General features: G+C 32.7%; 2 long non-coding RNA genes across 51 annotated transcripts; both read left to right on the forward strand.

Annotated features, from left to right (window-relative positions):
* Positions 1–193: 193 nt before the first annotated feature.
* Positions 194–1680, forward strand: LOC148270515 (uncharacterized). The gene is made up of 2 exons (XR_015813520.1): positions 194–673; positions 1361–1680. It is a non-coding gene; the product is annotated as an uncharacterized LOC148270515 (long non-coding RNA).
* A 3328-nt stretch (positions 1681–5008) lies between these two features.
* On the forward strand, positions 5009–17903 carry LOC110813120 (uncharacterized). Of its 50 annotated transcripts, XR_015813616.1 has the most exons (9): positions 5012–5181; positions 6300–6432; positions 10911–10940; positions 11118–11203; positions 11409–11531; positions 16425–16499; positions 16581–16649; positions 17306–17373; positions 17541–17903. It is a non-coding gene; the product is annotated as an uncharacterized LOC110813120 (long non-coding RNA). The 50 variants fall into 50 exon arrangements; XR_015813577.1 differs by adding an exon at positions 8690–10818 and having other exon boundaries at positions 5009–5181; positions 6300–6583; positions 15831–16649; positions 17306–17903; XR_015813576.1 differs by adding an exon at positions 8690–10818 and having other exon boundaries at positions 5009–5181; positions 6300–6546; positions 15831–16649; positions 17306–17903.
* Positions 17904–19127: the final 1224 nt, after the last annotated feature.

Below are 19127 nucleotides of genomic sequence, written 5' to 3' on the forward strand. Positions count from 1 at the left end.
ATTTGTAGTTAATTAAAAATTAATTTTTTAAAAACTTAAAATTTTTAAATAGATAATTATTATAAAAATTAAAATATAGTATTTTTTTAATAAAATATTAATATATTAACATTATTTATGTATTTAAATTTTTTAAGAATTAAAAAATTATTTTAATAAAACATAATGTATTAATTTTGTCAGCGGCTGACGTGTCTAAGTACTTACCAGAGTCCGCTGCGTGGCGGACACGCAGGTGTACCGTCAGCGTGGAAGCCACGCAAGCAGAGGAGGTATGCAGAACGGACGGTCCAGATGAAAGTGAGGGGTAAATGACTCAAATACCCTTCATTGAATCGTAGAGCGAACGGTCAGAAATCTGTCCCTAAATCTAACGGTCAACAATTCATCGCACTAATTATATATACACCCTGTATTCGTCGATTCGAACCCTGAAGAGAGAAGGGAAGGGGAGAGGGAGAGAGAGGTTCGATCGGGTCAGACAGGAAGGGAGCCGCGGCCAGTAGAAGAAAAAAAGGGGTGTGGCGGTGCAGACAGGCAGTCGAGGAAGCCCTATTACGTGTGTGTGGCCATGTGCCCGCCGCCGCTGGTGAGCTGGAGCCAAGAGATCGTAGCGGGTGGTCAAAACCCGAACCTTATCTCGGGTCACGGGAATCCGATCTACACTTATGAGGCAGTTTCCTTTCATTCCTTTACAGATGTGTGAATTATTTGATTTTAATACTCAGTTTGGTGCGTGCATGATTCTAATTTCTGTCTTTAAATTTCGAATGCGTCGGTTGAATTTGGTATGTTCATTTGTCTGCAATTTCTTTGTGCTTGTTGATTAGTTGTTAAGGATGGAACGGAGAGATTGAGGCAATGATATGTAAGAAGAAATGCATAAACCCGCTAAATGGATTTAAAAATGTATGAACATATATCTGCCTATATGTGTATATGTAATCTGAATGTGAGTATGTATGTGTAGTGCATATATATTACTGGGTATGTGGAAACATGATTGTAAGTGTTTATATTTGATTATATAATTATATATAAGTTGAAGATGCATTCTAGGTGAAATCTGTAAAAGAACATAATGTATATGTGCATGTGGGTATAAAAACAGAAGAAGATAAATGTAACTGCGAAAATGTGTGGATAAACAGATCAGTAGGTATATATGTACACGATAATGTGTATGAGTTTCTAAGGATTAGGCATGTTGAGTTTTAGTTTAAACAGAAGATAGACTTTAGGAATTAGGGTTCTTGAGAATGGTTTGCATGAAGATGAAAACGAGAAAGACTTGATTAAGGTTCTGGAGAGATGCAGTTAGCTAACTGGAACCAATTTTCTGTTTTGACTAAAACTCCAGATGTTTTGTTCTCTCATAAACTCCCTTGGAAAATACTTGGTCTTCGATTTGGTTCTTTCAGAAGCTCAGATTTCCTTGTAATCAGATATATCCAACTTGCATGTATCGCTGCCACTGAGTCCTGCTTTTCAACGTTGATAAGACGCAAATATGGAAGATCCAGCTTTTTCGAGGAGTCTGTCTTGTGGTTTTGTTCTGGCTCAGTTAATTTCCAGGAATTTTTGCATTTATACTTTTAGTTTAAGCAGAAGACTGTTAATTTGCATTGGGATTCTAGAAAAAGTTTTACTTAAATAAAGTTTGACTGTTTCTTGTGTTTATAGTTTTTGTTTAAAACGAAAGTTGGCTCCTTAAATCAAGAATCTCGAAAAAATTTAACTCGCTGGAAAAAGCAAGAACAACTTGATCAAGGCTTTGAAGAAATCCATATAACTGATATGAGCTAGTTTTCCTTTGAAACTAAGACTTAAGATGTGAGAATTCTTGGAAACTCAAGAGTGGAATTTTTTGAGTTTCTCCACATCTCATGAAAAGTATTTCGTTCTCCCTCATACAATTCCCTGTAAATATTGTCTGATTTGGTCGTTTTTAGAAACTCAAATTTTTTGATAGCCAGATACAACTCACAGTTGAAGTGATATTCGATCTTTTTAGATATCGATAAGATGCATATATGTGAAGGTTGAGTTCTTTGAGGAGTTGTCTTGTGCGTTCTGTTTTGGCTCAATTCATTTCAAAGAAAACATGTGTCTTTGAACTTTTGTTTGAACTAATGACTGTCTCCTTGCATTGAGTTTCTTGAAAAAGTTTTACTTAATGATAAAAACCATAAGGAGTTGTACGTTCATGTTTAGCTCAATCTTTTTCCAAGAACTACTGTTGCATTTTGAGTTTTAGTTTAAAATGGATTCTTAATCCTTGAATCTGGATTTTCGAGAAAGTTTTACTTGATGATAAGATGCATATATGAAAGGTCGAGTTCTTTCAAGGAGTCAACCTTGTGGGTTATGTTTTGGCTTAATTTCTTTTCAAGAAATGTTGTGTCTTGAGTTTTTGTTTAAGCCATAGACTTTATTTTTCCATCGGGTTTCTTGAGGAAATTTGATTTAACGATAAAAACTAGAAAGACTTATTAGCTCAATTTGTTTTCCTAAAAATATTGGGTTTTAGTTTAAAATGAATATTGACTACTTGAATTAAGATTCTTGAGAAAGTTTTACTTGATGATCAAATCAAGGACTTGATGAAGGTTTAAAAGAGATGCAATTACTAATAATGGCCAGTTTTCTGTTTAAATTAAAATCAATGTACAGAAAATTCTTAAAAACTCATGATAGAGATTCTTCAAGTTTCTGCACATCTCAAAAATAATGTTTTGGCTCAATTCGTTTCTAAGAAATCCTGTGTCTTGAGTTTTTGTTTAAATCAAAGACTTTATTTATTCATTAGGTTTCTGGAGAAAGTTTTTCTTAGTGGTAAAACCATAAGAACTTGTGGCTGTATGTTAACTCAATTCTTTTCTAATAGTTACTGCATCTTGAGTTTTCTTCCCCTCATATAACTGTCGAATTTACTTTATTAATCCCAAAAATGAATATATTTATTCAATTTATTTAACTTATTTATTCTAAAGTTCCTTCGTGGGACTTGCCAAAGAATACCTTTCCAATGAAAGTCCACTTTTCTCGTACTTGGTTGGGCATTTCCATAATGCCCTCTAAATTTTCCCTTTGATCAAGAAGACTTTTCTGGGTGTTGTCCATTCTTGTTGTGGTTATGGACTCATACCTTGATCCTGTTAAGGTTTCTGATGTCTTCATCCAACTTCTATCCTTTTAGGAAAGCATATGCTCATGAAAGATAATATTTTTGGGTATGATAATGTCCTGTAACTTGTATCCCATGATACTAAAAGGATACTATGGGAATATGCATTTATTGACTCATTTTATTTTTGTGTCTCCACACAAAACAAACATATAAACATATATATATATATATATATTGATTTTAGTTGTGATTCGGAAAAACTGGAAGCTGGAAGAAAAGGGTAAAGAAAAATGGAGACGACATCTGTTAAGAAGAAGAAGATTAAGAGCATAAGTTGAAGTTCTCTACTTGAACTTTTCTGGGTGGTATTTCAATTATCTTCTCTACATGTAAATTTATGATATAATTACTAAAGGATTTTGGAGGATATGATTGATTTTTTTAATTTCTTTATTATCACAAATACATGAATTTGTATATATAACAATTACATGCTATGATAATTCTAAGCATCTTTTCAACTTTTGATGTCTTTATTATCGATATCTTCAATTTGAAAATAGAAGAGTTTACTTTAATGTTTACTCAAATAAGTCTGTTGGATAATATTTTGTCGAAGGCTTAAATTGGAGTTTCTGGGCGTCCGAGTTTTCAGGTTTTGAAATTCTAACTGCATTGCGGACAGTTGAAATTCAAGAAAACCTCATATTATATCCAGGTTTTGAAAGTTTTGAATGTTCTGCCATGATATGATATTTCAAATATCGTAAAACGACTTGATAACATTTAAGAAATCATAGAGTTGACGTGATGAATTGGTGCAAATGCAAATTCATTAAAGGGTATGTTTCTTACTTGACTTCATTAATTCATCTTAACATTCTTTACAAGTTTATCATTGTTTACTTATGAGTAAAATAGGAATACATTACTAAAAATAAAATGAAAAAAAAAATAACTACAGAAGCTTCAAATTAAAAATATTTATTTTTATTTTTATATTATTTATGATTAAACGATTAGTTATCTTATTCTTATGAAATTGTTGGTTTAAGTAAGTATATTGAATCTTTCTTTAAATCATTAGAAGCGATGAACTTAGAGAATTAAAAAATCTCACAAGTATGTATATATATTTTTTTTGACTCATATTTTAGAAATTCAAATTTTAAATATTTATTTAAATTGTCACATGCTTATATTAATTGTTTAGTATTATCAACAAATTATTATATATAAGGATAACTGACATGTTATTATATTTAAAAAAAATATTTTTGTAAGTTGGTAAATTTATAATTTTAGTAAATAGTTATTATATATATTATAATATAATATTATTTTTACATCAATTTTATTTTTATAATGATTATTATTAAATTTGTAATATTATTTTTTAAAATAAATTAATATGATATATAAATTTTTTAATATATGTATATATTTGTAATAATAATAAGATATTTTAAAATTTTTAGAATATATATTATAAGATATATTTTTTATTAAAAAAATAATATTAATTAAAAATAATTAAGAAATATTATATAATTTAAAATTTAAATAAATATAAAAATATTAGATTTATATAGAAGATATGCTTAATAATAAAAAATATAGTATTTATTTATAATCAATATATAATTTTTTTATATTAATAATTATAAGTTATGATAGATATATTTTTATATAAATTAGAAATTATTTAATATAATGAGAATATATATTTTATTATGTAGAAGGATATATTTTAATAATTAAAAATTGTGTTATTCGGGTATATGAATAAAAATAAAATTTAAAATATATTAAATAACATAATGACAGCTGGATATGTAAATTTCCGGTCAAAGTCAAACCCTGATTCTCTATATAACTGGAAAATCCCCAAGTTTTCAGAAACAAGAGAAAAAAGAAGAGTAGAAGGTCCCGAAGCAGAGCGCCTCACGGGATGAAAAAGAATTTAAGCCCAACACGACGAAGACGAAGACGAATAATATTTTCAACTATCACCGACAATATCTTCTCTCGCCGCGAGCCTGCTTATCGAGGTATTTTCTTTATCCGGACAATGTTGTCGGCGTTCATGTACCCACCGTCTCTCTCTTCTTTCTTGATTGTATTTGTCGTTTCGGATAAGATCAATGGCGGAACCCATTGATGGGAAAAATTTCCGATTCGCTTGGTACGTGAATCTTTTGATTTTCTTTGGATTTTATCTTCGACTTGATTTGCAATTTAATAGTACTTGGTCTTGCAACATTTCAAGAATTTAATCCCTCCAGCAGTGTTTTCTTTATTGTTTATCGTAGATTCTGGAAAACGCGGGTATCGTTCGTTGAATAGGTTAATTGTGTTTTTGTTTTCTCAATCTTGATGAGTGCGCACCTGTTCGGGGTCTGACGATTCAGTGGTTCCCGGTTTGGTTAAATCCTAAACCGACCCTAGCTCTTGTACCTCCCAACATTCTCTAGGAATGCAGATTTTCCAAAGCTTTTTAGCTGCCGAAAACCCTCACTGAAATCCGAAGGTTCATTTGTCTTTCTCTCTTCCCCTCCGCTGTTATCAATTTTAAGCACAGGTATATGGTGCGATCAGCAATTTAATCAAATCTTTGGGTTTCTTGACGTCTAGTGTGCCCGACTTTTAGAATCGGTATTCTTGCATAAAATCCCCTGAAAATCCTCAATATGTGATTTCTTTCAGAGGCGCAGATTCTCTGATACCCAGATACAGTCCACTGTCCCGCTACCCAGAAGCCTACTTTTTCAGGCTTCAATTAGATTCTTAACCCAAATATCCAGTTCTTTCGAGGAGTAGCTCTTTTTGGTTCTTCTGATCTTGCTTGGTTCTTTTTTTTTTTTTTTTTTTTGTGTCATGAGTTTCAGTTAACTCGAGGATATGCTTGTTTGGGCAATATAATATGATCAGTTGCCCGAGTGGAAAAAGTTTCAAGAAAAAATTTGATTTGATTGTAAGCTATGGGTTTCCGGAGAAATTAAAGTGTGATTATGTTTAGGGGGTAAGCTTCTTCTTATGACCTCCAAGGAGAAGTTGAAGACAGGAATTCAATTCTTCTTGAACATAATGGGGTTTAAGAGGGAAAGTTTTGCTGAGAACCTGTCTGCTTGACCTACAGTTTTGAAGATAGAATCTTTCCTTGTTACAGGGTTTTGCAGGTTTTGAGGTCGAAAAGTTGTAGCAGAGAGGACTTGAGTTTTAATGAGGTGGTGCTTTTGACAGAAAAGGAGTTCGTGTAGAAGTTTATATCGAGGTCTTGAGATAGTGCGGAGGAATTGTTGGTATGCTACAAATCTCGTCTTTTGGATTTATCTTCTTCTTCTTCTTCGAAGGAAGACTCCTTACTGACACTACTCTCTACGCCCTTCAACTCTAATATGCATCCTTATTCTGCGGTAATGTCATTCTTGGACGTAAACTTAAAATTGAACGGTTAGTATCAATTTTAATGTTTGTTGGTTTTGTGTTTTGTTATTACCGGTGATTAAGTTGGTATGTTTATTTATTTGCATCAATCCTATAGGTATTGTTTCGGTTGTTGCTGTAACTTTTTTGTTTGTTGAACATGAAATTTGAAGGAAATATGAGAAATGTGTGAAAGATAGTGAGGCATCTGTTGCCCAGTTTTCTTTTCCTGCTCATTTTTTATTTTTTTCCTTTTTGCCAGTTTTCTTTTATAATTTCACCCTGCCTCATGTAATCGTTACTCACAATTGGTTGGTGAGGTAATAAGGGAATTTATGCTGGTTGATGTGTGACCTTGGCATGCATGCAAACTTATACTTGGACAATCCATCAATACTTGCGGTAAATGAATACCCAATTTGAACAGTCTATCAAAGTGCATGTTGGTGTGCCTTGACCACTTTTTTTTTGCATTGGATGTTATTACATGAGTTCTTTTCTTGCTTTTCATTGATCACCTACATTATCCAGTGTGTTTGCGTCCTACATTGACTCTATCTAATAGGATATAGGAAACTCCAAAGTGTGTGAGTTGATTTGCATGTATTCTGTGTTACTGGAAAATCTGCCTGTGCAGTGGCTAATATGCCTTTAGGCCTTTTGGTTGCTGGTTGATTATGTTTTGGACTGTTAGAATGCATGCTTAATAGCTCACTTTTTGTTCCTAGGAAAGCAAGAGCATGCAAAAAAAGCCAGGCGAAAGACTGTTTAATGATACTTAATTTGCTGGAAGATTTGTTTTCTAAAAAGAACCTCTTTCTTGGTTGTTGATCTGTTCTAACAATTCCTTCTCATTTGGCTGTTTGGTGGATATTAAATGGCATTTTTCAGCTTGCTACCTCAACCATTATATGGTTTGTTTAACTTTTTGCAATGTGTTATTCTGATTTTTTTCTTTCCTTTCCAAATTTATCACTATTTTTCTTTGTATTGTATCGTTGAGATAGAATTGTCCATTGAATCCTATTGCATCTATCTCCCCTTTTCTGTTTCTCTTTTTATCTCTGATGTCATCGACTTGGAATTTCTCCAAATCTCAAGAAGAGTATCTGATTTGGTTCTTTCGTGTGCTGCTATCACTCCTCTCTCTCTCTTTCCTGCATTGGCTGTTTCATTTTGATTCCCTTCGTATATTTGTTTGATTGAGACTGCAGGTGCCTGATCTTGAATTTTTTTTTTCTTTTTAGATTTATCATCCCCCGTCATAACGTTTATCTCCCTTTTTATCTCTCTCTTTTCCTATTGGATGTCATCAAGTTCGAGTTGCTCCACATCTCAAGAACAGTCTCTGATTCGGATGTATAACATGTCGTTAACACTTCTTGCTTTCCCCTTCCTTCGTTGACTGTTTCTTTATGATTCCTCTCATATCTTTTCTTGGTCAAGACCGTAGGTACACGGACCATGCATCTTTATTTTTTTTCCCGTATTTATAAATATTTTGTTTTGTTTTTGTATTATTGAGATGGAATTGTTTGTTGAATTCTAATGTATCTACCTCCAAAAATTTTCTCAAGTAGGCTTTATTTCCTGTGTTGGCTGTTTTGTTTTGATTCGTTTCATATTTTCTCTTGATCAAGTCTGCAGGTTCTTTTTCTTTTCTTTTCATATATTCTTTTATCTCTGAAGTTAAAACATCAAGCAAGCGTTCTATCAAAATTCGAGGTTAAGACTTTAAATTTCTAGAGCTAAGCTAGAAGAGGAATTCAGATAAGTGAAGCAACAGCTTCTTTCTCTTTCCTTCTTGTGTTTGCTGTCATCAATTTTTTCTTTCAGATTCTTATACCATATTCCTTGCTTGTACCCATACAACACTTTGTAGGTACCCTGTTTTTAGTAAACTATGGTTTGAATTATTCTGTTAGTTATTACAATGTTGCCTCTGACTATTGTGTTTGAATTGCGCGCTACAATATTGGTTTTCATCATATAGCTATTAATTGATTGTGTAGTTCCTGAAAAAGTTTGATATATGATTTAAGAAAAGTAGAGAAGGACTCGATTTCTGAATAATCAAGTTGAACTTTTGCTAGTCAGGTTAGAGACCTTATGAGATCTATCCTTTTGTTGCAGTTTTCCAAGAATCGGTAACGATTCAATTCCAATGATATCCAGTGTCGTAGTGTGCGTACGGTCATATGGCATTGGGAAAGCTCATATGTGGCGTTCCTTGCCTGATTGGTTGTGTTGAAGGAATGAGAGTGAGATGTGTGGAAAAATTGTGAGATGAAAAAAATTATTTGTTATTAGAATTGAGAAAATCAAGTATTGTAAGTTGCGTGTCTGACCTTTGCCATGGCGGGTGCGCTCCCATGGCAGGTCAAAAAGTGTAATAAAATTCGTGTCTTTTTGGTTTTGGGGGGGGTGAGGAGATGGCATGGGATATTAATATATTATTTTTGCCCGGCTCTCCCTATCTCCCATCTGTCTACCTGTGTACTTTTTTCTTTTTTTAATTCTTATATTTATTTTCTGACGACTAATATAAATTATATACTGACGTAAATTATATAATTTACGATTCTAACCTTTGTCATGGCGGGTCCCCTGGCATAACAGGTCAAAAAATGCAATAAAATTCACCCTATTTTTAGTTTTGAGGGGATTGGGAGATGCGACGGGATATTGAGATACTATTTCGGCTCGGGTCTCCCTATCTCCCATTTGTCTACATGCATACTTTTTTATTTTCGCTACCTCTTATATTTATTTTCTGACCAATTGTATAAATTATATATTTAGATAAATTAAATAATTTATGTGTGTGACCTTCGCTATGATGGGTGCGCTAGCATCGCAAGTCAGCCATACAAATGCAATAAAATTAACGTTTTTTTTAATTTTGAGGGGGTTGGGAGATGACAAGGGATATTAGTACATTATTTTTGCTTGGCTTTCCCTATCTCCGATTTTTGTGTATGTATATTTTTATCTCTTTCCTAATTTTTATATTTATTTTTTGACTAATTGTGTAAATTATGTGTTTATATAAATTATATAATTTAAATTTTTGGCATTTGCCATGACGGATGCGCTCGCATGGCAAGTCAAAAAGTGCAATAAAATTCATGTTTTTTTTTTTTTTTGGTTTTGCGGGGATTGGGGGGTGGTATAGGATATTAATATATTATTTTGGCTCGACTCTCCTTTCTCCTATTTGTCTGCCTGTGTACTTTTTTCTCTTTCTTATTTTTTATCTTTATTTTCTAACCAATAGTATAAATTGTGTACTTATGTAAATTATATGATTTACGTGTTTGACCTTTGCCATGGCAGGTGTGATTGCATGGCAGGTCAAAAAGCGTAATAAATCTCACGTTTTTCTTTTGGTTTTGGGGGGATTGCGAGACGGGACAGGATATTAATATATAAATTGGCTTGGCACGGGATATTAAAATATTATTTTGGTCAACTCTTACTATCTCCGATTTTTCTGTGTAATTTTTTTTCTGCCCTAATTTTTATATCTATTTGGGACCAATAGTATAATTTATATATTTACGTAAATTATGTAATTTACGTGTTTGACCTTTGCCATGGTGGGTGCGCTCACATGGCAGGTCAAAAAGTGCGATAAAACTCACGTTCTTTTTTATTTTGGGGGAATGAAGAGATCGGACGGGATATTAATATCTAAATTGGCCCGGGTCTCCCTAGCTCCCATTTGTTTGCCTGTGTACTTTTTTCTTTTTGCTATATCTTATATTTATTTTCTGACCAATGGTATAAATTATATATTTACGTAAATTATATAATTTAATTTGTAATGTATCAGAGTCTCTGGTCACTTTGCTCAGGTAGGGAGGGAAGGAGGTAGGTGCTTCTCCTTCGACATTACGTTCAAGTTAGCTATGCATGAATTTGGAAAGACTGGAAAATGGTTCAGGGTTTTATGGATAACCTTTTTCCTGTTAAAAAAAATTCCGAAGAACCATGTCATTTTCCTTGCTTTGAAGTGGTGCAAGAGAAAAAGAAAACCCATAAAAGACCTAGGCATGCTACAAAGTGGAAGACACGCTATTTGAACAAATGTGTAGAGATTTAACTGATTTTTCAACTTATGGATTCATATCTGCAGATAAAAAAATTCAGAAACAACAATGGCCACTTTTATTTTGTTCCTTTTGGTGTCAAGTAGTTACTTGCAGTATGTTGTTTTTGGAATTCCGTTATGATGGATTTGATGCTGCATTTTCATTACGGTAGTTCTGCTGTTTTCATGATTCATATGAATCCCAAATAATATTTGTTTACATCAAGTTCTGATTTCAGTTTTGGTTTCTCGACATTTCAGGCCTCATATTACATCAGAAGGCCTGCAAAGGTGATATTATAACATTCCGAGCTCCTTTACGGCTTCTTGATATGGTTGGAGTTTTTCTAATCTGCCAAGAGTTATGATAATAAATTCTATTATGAGACTCCGCTAATAAAGTAAGGAGGAGCTCTTTTGGGTTCTGATCTTGCTTGGTTCTTTTTTTTTTTGTCATGAGTTTCTCAGCTAACTCAAGGAGATGCTCGTTTGGGCAATATCATATGATCAGTTGCCTGAGTGGAAAAAGTTTCAAGAAAAAGTTTGATTTGATTGTAAGTTATGGGTTTCCGGAGAAATTAAAGTGTGATTATGTTTAGAGGGTTAGCTTCTTCTTATGACCTCCAAGGAGAAGTTGAAGACAGAAATCCAATTCTTCTTGAACATAATTGGGTTTGAGAAGGAAATTTTAGCTGAGAACCTGTCTGCTTGGCGTACAGTTTTGAAGATAGAATCTTTCCTTGTTACGGGGTTTTGCAGGTTTCGAGGTTGAGAAGTTGTAGCAGAGAGGACTTGAGTTTTAATGAGGTGGTGCTTTTGACAGAAAAGGAGTTCGTGTAGAAGTTTATATCGAGGTCTTGAGATAGTGTGGAGGAATTGTTGGTATGCTACAAATCTCGTCTTTTGGATTTATCTTCTTCTTCTTCTGCTTCTGAGAAGGAAAGCTCCTTACTGACCCTTTTTTCTCTATGCTCTTGCTCTTTACTGACCCTATTCTCTATGCTCTTCAACTCTAATATGCATTCTTATTCTGTTGTAGTGCCATTGTTGGACATAAATTTAAAATTGAATGGTTAGGATCGATTTTAATGTTTGTTGCTTTTGTGCTTTGTTAATACTGGTGATTAAGCAGGTATGTATATTTATTTGCATCAATCCTATAGGTATTCTTTTGGTTTTTCCTGGAACCTTTTTTTTTCGGTTGAACATGAAATTTGAAGGAAATATGAGAAATGTGTGAAAGACAGGGAGGCATCTATTGCCCAGTTTTCTTTTGCTGCTCGTATTTGATTTTTTTTTTTTTTTTTTCCTTTTTGCCAGTTTTCTTTTAAAATTTCACCGTTCTTCATGTATTTTTTTTTTCCTTTTTGCTGGTTGCTGTGTGACTTTAGTATACATGCATACTTATACTTGAAGAATCTATGAATATTTGTGGTAAATGAATACGTAATTTGAACAGTCTATCAAAGTCCATGTTGGTATGCCTTGACCACTTTTTGTTTGCATTTGATTTTATTACATGAGTTCTTTTCTTGTTTACATTGATCATCTACGTTATCCAGTGTGTTTGGATGCTCCATTGAGTCTATCTAATCGGAGTATAGGAAACTCAAAAGTGTGTGAGTTGATTTGCATGTATTCTGTGTTACTGGAAAATCTGCCTGCGCAAAGCTTAATATACCTTTAGGGCTTTTGCTTGGTAGTTGATTAAGTTTTGGACTGCTAGAATGAATGCTCAATAGCCCACTTTTTGTTCCTAGGAAAGCAAGAGCATGCTAAAAAAGCCAGGTGAAAGACTAATTTAATGATCCTCAATTTGCCGGAAGATTTGGTTTCTAAAAAGAACCCCTTTCTCGGTTGTTGATCTGTTCTAACAGTTTCTTCTCTTTTGGCTGTTTGGTGGATATTAAATGGCATTTTGCAGCTTGCTATCTCAACCATTATATGGTTTGTTTAACTTTTTGCAATGTGTTATTCTGATTTTTTTCTTTCTTTTTCAAATTTATCATTATTTTGCTTTGTATTGTATCGTTGAGATAGAATTGTTCATTGAATCCTTATGCGTTTATCTCCTTTTTTCTCTCTCTTTTCATCTCTGATGTCATCGACTTGAAATTTCTCCAAATCTCAAGAAGAATGTCTGATTTGGTTCTTTCATGTGCTGTTATCACTCCTCTCTCTCTCTCTTTCCTGCATTGGCTGTTTCATTTTGATTCCCTTTGTATATTTGTTTGATTGAGACTGCAGGTGCCTGATTTTGAATCTTTTTTTTGCTTTTCAAATTTATCATCCTCCGTCATAACGTTTATCTCCCTTTTTATCTCTCTCTTTTCCTAATGGATGTCATCAACTTCGAGTTGCTCCACATCTCAAGAACAGTCTCTGATTCGGTTATGTAACATGTTGTCAACGCTTCTTGCTTTCTCCTTCCTTCGGGTACTATTTCGTTATGATTCCTCTCATATCTTTTCTTGGTCAAGACCGTAGGTACATGGACCATGAATCTTTTTTTTTTTTTTCCTTATTTATCAATATTTTGTTTTGTTTTTATATTATTGAGATGGAATCGTTTGTTGAATCGTAATGTTTCTACCTCCAAAAATTTCTCAAGTATGCTTTATTTCCTGTGTTGGCTGTTTTGTTTTGATTTGTCTAAAGTATGCTTTTTCTTTTTTTTTTCTTTTCATATATTTTTGTCTTTTTTTTTTTTTTTTGTGAAATAATTTTTATATATTTTATACATTCTTTTCTCTTTGAAGTTAAAGCATCAAATAAGCATTCTATCAAAATTAAAGGTTAAAGACTTTAAATTTCTAGATCTAAGCTAGAGGATAAATTCTGATAAGTGAACCAATAGCCTCTTTCTCTTTCTTTTTTGTGTTTCCTGTTATCAATTTTTTCTTTCAAATTTTTATACCATATTCCTTGCTTGTACTCATACAACATTTTGTGGGTAATTTTTTTTCAGTAAACTATGGTTTGAATTATCCTGTTAGTTATTACAATGTTGCATGTGACTATTGTATTTGAATTGTGCACGACAATATCGATTTTCATCGTATAACTATTAATTGATTGTGTAGTTCCTGCAAAATTTTGATATATGATTTAAGGATAGTAGAGAAGGATTCGATTTCAGAATAATCAAGTTGAATTTTTGCCAGTCAGGTTAGAGACCTTATGAGATCTATCCTTTTGTTGCAGTTTTTCAAGAATCGGTAACGGTTCGGTTCCCATGAGATCTAGTTTTATAGTGTGCGTACGGTCATATGGCACTGGGAAAGCTCATATGTGGCGTTCCATGCCTGATTGGTTGTGTTGAAGGAATGAGAGTGAGATGTGCGGAAAAATTGTGAGATGAGAAAAAATTATTTGTTATTAGAATTGAGAAAATCAAATATTGTAATTTAGGTGTCTGATCTTTGCCATGGCGGGTGCGCTCTCATGGCAGGTCAAAAAGTGCAATAAAATTTATATCTTTTTGGTTTTGGGGGGATGAGGAGATGGCACGGGATATTAATATATTATTTTGGCCCGGCTCTCCCTATTTCCCATTTGTCTGCATGTGTACTATTTTCTTTTTCTAATTCTTATATTTATTTTCTGACAATTAATATAAATTATATCCTGACGTAAATTATGTAATTTACGATTCTAACCTTTGGTATGCGGGTGCCATGGCATAACATGTCAAAAAATGAAATAAAGTTCACCCTATTTTTAGTTTTTAAGGGATTGGGAGATGCGACGGGATATTGACATACTATTTCGACTCGGATCTCCCTATCTCCCAATTGTCTACATGCATACTTTTTTATTTTTCTTACTTCTATATATTTTCTTACCAATGGCATAAATTATATATTTAGATAAATTATATAATTTATGTGTATGACCTTTGCTATGACGGGTGCGCTAACATGGCAAGTCAGCCATACAAATGTAATAAAATTAACATTTTTTTGGTTTTGAGGGGATGGGTAGATGACAAGGGATATTAATGCATTATTTTTGCTTGGCTTTCTCTATCTCCGATTTTTGTGTATGTATACTTTTAACTCTTTCCTAACTTTTATATTTATTTTTTGATTAATTGTCTAAATTATGTATTTATATAAATTATATAATTTAAGTTTTTGACATTTGTCATGACAGATGCACTCGCATGGCAAGTCAAAAAGTGCAATAAAATTCAAGTCTTTTTATGTTTTGAGGGTATTGGAAAATGGCATGGGAGATTAATATATTATTTTTGCTAGGCTCTCATATCTTTCATTTGTCTGCCTGTGTACTTTTGTCTCTTTCTTAGTTCTTATATTTATTTTCTAATCAATAGTATAAATTATTTACTTAGGTGAATTATGTAATTTACGTGTTTGACCTTTGCAATGGTGGGTGTGCTTGCCTGGCAGGTCAAAAAATGTAATAAAACTCACGTTTTTCTCTTGGTTTTGGGGGGATTGCGAGATGGGACAGGGTATTAATATAAAAATTATATTATTTATGTGTTTGACCTTTGCCATTCGCATGGCAGGTCAAAAAGTGCAATAAAATTTAAGTTTTTTTATTTTGGTTTTCGAGAATGGAGAGATGACACAGGATATTAGCTCTTTCTATCTCTGATTTTTCTGTCTGTGTACTTTTTTCTTTATCCCAACTTTTATTTTTATTTTTTGACCAAAAGTATAAATTATGTATTTATGTAAATTATATAATTTACGTGTTTGATCTTTGCTATGGTGGGTGTACTTGCATGGCAGGTCAAAAAGTGCAATAAAACTTACGTTCTTTTTGGTTTTGGGAGAATTAGGAGATTGGACGGGATATTAATATGTAAATTGGCTCAGTCTCCCAATCTCCCATTTGTTTGCTTATGTACTTTTTTTTTCTTCCCTATCTTTTATGTTTATTTTCTGACCAATTGTATAAATTATATATTTATGTAAGTTATATAATTTATGTGTCTGACCTTCTCCATAGCGGGTGCGCTCGTATGGCAGGTCATAAAGTGTAATAATATCCACGTTTTTTCTTGGTATTTCACAAAATCTGAGTATGAGTGATTATAAAACGACTGCAAAACAACAAAGTTGCTGGATGACGTCACCCACCCAAAAAAAAATTAAATTTAAATTAAAATTGGGAGTTTACTGGATTCTGCTGTAATTTTTAATGTATCAGATGTCTCTGGTCACTTTGCTCTGGTAGGGAGTGAAGGAAGTAGGTGCTTCTCTTTTAACATTATGTTCAAGTTAGCTATGCATGAATTTGGAAAAGACGGTACAATGGTTCAGAGTTTTATGGATAATCTTTTTCTTGTTAAAAAAAATTAGGGATTGTGTTTACTTTCATGTTTCAGAAATTAAAGTCATCTAGTTGGAGTACTACCTCTTTTTCCAAATCACTAAAGAACCATGTCATTTTCCTTGCTTTGAAGTGGTGCAAGAGAAAAAGAAAATCCATAAAAGACCTAGGCATGTTACAAAGTGGAAGATATGCTATTTGAACAAATGTGTAAAGATATAACTGACTTTTCAACTTATAGATTCTGATCCGTAGATAAAGAAATTCAGAAACAACAATGGTCACTTTTATTGTGTTCCTTTTGGTATCAATTAGTTACTTGCAGTATGTTATTTTTGGAATTCCGTTATGATGGATTTGATGTTGCATTTTCATTATGGTAGTTCTATTGTTTTGATGATTCATATGAATCCCAAATAATATTTGTTTACGTCAAGGTTTGATTTCAGTTTTGGTTTCTTAACATTTCAGACCTCGTATTACATCAGAAGGCATGCAATAGGTGGTATTATAACATTCCAAACTCCTTTACGACTTCTTGATATGGTTGGAGTTTTTCTTATATGCCAAGGGTTATGATAATAAATTCTATTATGAGACTTCATTATCGTTTTGCTTTGCCTACAGCAACCTTGATTTAGGAACCAAGATGTTTTGATTAAGAGAATTGTTGTCAGAGCTGGAGATTCTGTTGAGGTACTGTCCTCTGTCAGTCAGTAGAATTCAAAATTTACATGGAAATAAATCAGTCTGACTCTATCTTCAAATACTAAGTTTACTGCCAATTGATACTGTTATTTGAGATATTTCATGTCTGGTTAATTTCGAAAGACAACTATGGGATTTTATTGTTTGGATAGTGTCGAAAGAAATTGTTTGCCAATTTGGTAAATTTTCCACCCATTAATCCACCTACATAATTACAGATTTAGTAGTCGATGTATGGTAATGTATTGTAGTTCATCATACTAGTATGAAACAAATGGAACTCAAGTAAGTCTCAGTTGAAATGAACCTCTTATATATTGCATGTTCGTGGTGGATTGCTCTATCTCAATGGAATTGCTCAGCGAAAAGATTTTTTAGTAGAGAAGCCAGTATATACATTTGACGTAATCATGAGTTTCCTATCACTTATCTCTCTATGTTTCCCTCCCCTAGTGCCTGACAAAATTTATTCTAAGAAGAAATGGAGATAAGCTGCTGGGATGAATAATGTATAAAAATTAATCTGGTGGAATTGTTTTTTGTTTTTTTGTTTTTTTTGAGGGCTAGTTTCTTCTCTAAATCTAAAGTTGGGAGTCAATAGTAAATTGACAATTTGTTGTTCTTCCTTGGATTTTGATTTGCAGTATGTTCCTAGAGTCCATGTCTTCGTGTTAGGGGACAACCGAAACAACAGCTGCGACTTCCACGATTGGTACAATTCTCAAACTTTTAAAGAGAGTTTCTGTATATGATTCAGTTTAGAGATTGAAAAAATGTTTTTTTCTCAGATACTTTTAAGACAATTTCTTTCTTCTCCCTGTTTTCAACTTACTATTTTTTGAATGTTGATAATGACTGTTAAAAATATTGCTGCTACAGACTTTCAAACAGATCAAACTAAATGGAAGAAATTGTTTGTAAATCACATGGCTATATGTAGGAATTGGTTGATTAATCTCTTAAACTAACGTCACATGTAACCTTTTATTAGTTGGTTTGTATATCAAGTGGACATGAAATTATTCAATTCTCACTCGATTGAATCGAATATACATTGAGAACCACCATGTGGGTTAGGGACATTGTTGCCAGAGTTCTCGTTGCTATGGCTTTTCCATTTATGTTATCTTTTGCTTTTCTCTTTTTTATTCAATAGTTAAGTATATTTTGTAATAGAATAAAATTATGTATTAGCTTGTTCCATTATTATTCAAGGGATTGATTAGTACGATATTGTCAAGAGATTGCATTGTTGAAACGACGCTACATTCTTAGAGGATGAATAGCCTCACATATATTGATAAACCAATGAATTGCCATTGTTGTTATCCCAAAAATGACTAAATAGTTGGCACGCTAAGAAGTGCAAAGAATGTGGCAAATGGATTGACATAGATGAGCCTATAAGAAAGCAGATCAACATCAAAGACAAACCCCCAACGAGATAAGCCCTTGCTATCCTTAAACTGTACCATCAAAACTACCATGCTCGACTTTTCTTTTACTTGGAAGGATTTTAAGCATAGGTTACTCAATCCTTTGTTTCTTTGTCACGAGGAGTAGGAGCTTAAAACTTTACATGAAAGGAGGAAACTTCTTATTCTTCACTCTCATTTGTAGGAGTTACTTGAATTATAGGTTATTCTACACGTGTCTCGCCCAAAAGAGTTCCGAGTTGGTAAAATATTACTAATATAACAACTTGTTATGTTAAATCAATATTTGATTTGTTCGAATTTTTTTAGTTACCTCATCCTCTTCATCTTCCTCTTCCACAGCTTCTATTTGATGGTTGACTTTTATCTTCATTATCGACATCATCTTGAGTTTCATTTCTTTTAAATGCTTGACCATGACCATGACCACGACCTCTACCTCTTCCTCATCCTCTTTGCTTTCCACCATCATTCAAAGATGTCTTTGATTCGAGAACTTATTCTAATGTTAATCCACCAACAATTTCCATGAACCCATTTGGCAAATAACTGCATGTTATTATACACACACATATATATATATATATATATATAACTGCATGTTGTGCGTGTATATACATATATGTCTATATATATATATATATAATTGATTACAAGAAGCTAAACAATAATCAAGGATTCAGAAAATGAAGGAGCAGAGTTAAGAGTTTCTGAAAGTGAGGACATAAATAAGATATGGTGGCTGTTTCTTTATATCATCATCTACATTTTTTGAGTTCTTTTTACTTATCCAACGAAATCAATGGTTCTTGTAATAATCATCATCTAATAAATTATGGACCTTTGATGATACTCAATAATGTAAAAAATTAAATAGATTTTTAAATAAAATTATGTCTTAATTTTAAATTAATGTTATAATTAAAACATTTATATCCAATTCAAATTAATTATCTTGGTAATTCATTTTTTAACAAATAAGAATAAAAATATTCTACTACTATCAAATTGAAAATATAATTAGCATTTA

The sequence above is a fragment of the Carica papaya genome, chromosome 1, assembly GCF_054855325.1.
Source record: "Carica papaya isolate Zhongbai chromosome 1, ASM5485532v1, whole genome shotgun sequence".
Classification (NCBI taxonomy): domain Eukaryota; kingdom Viridiplantae; phylum Streptophyta; class Magnoliopsida; order Brassicales; family Caricaceae; genus Carica; species Carica papaya.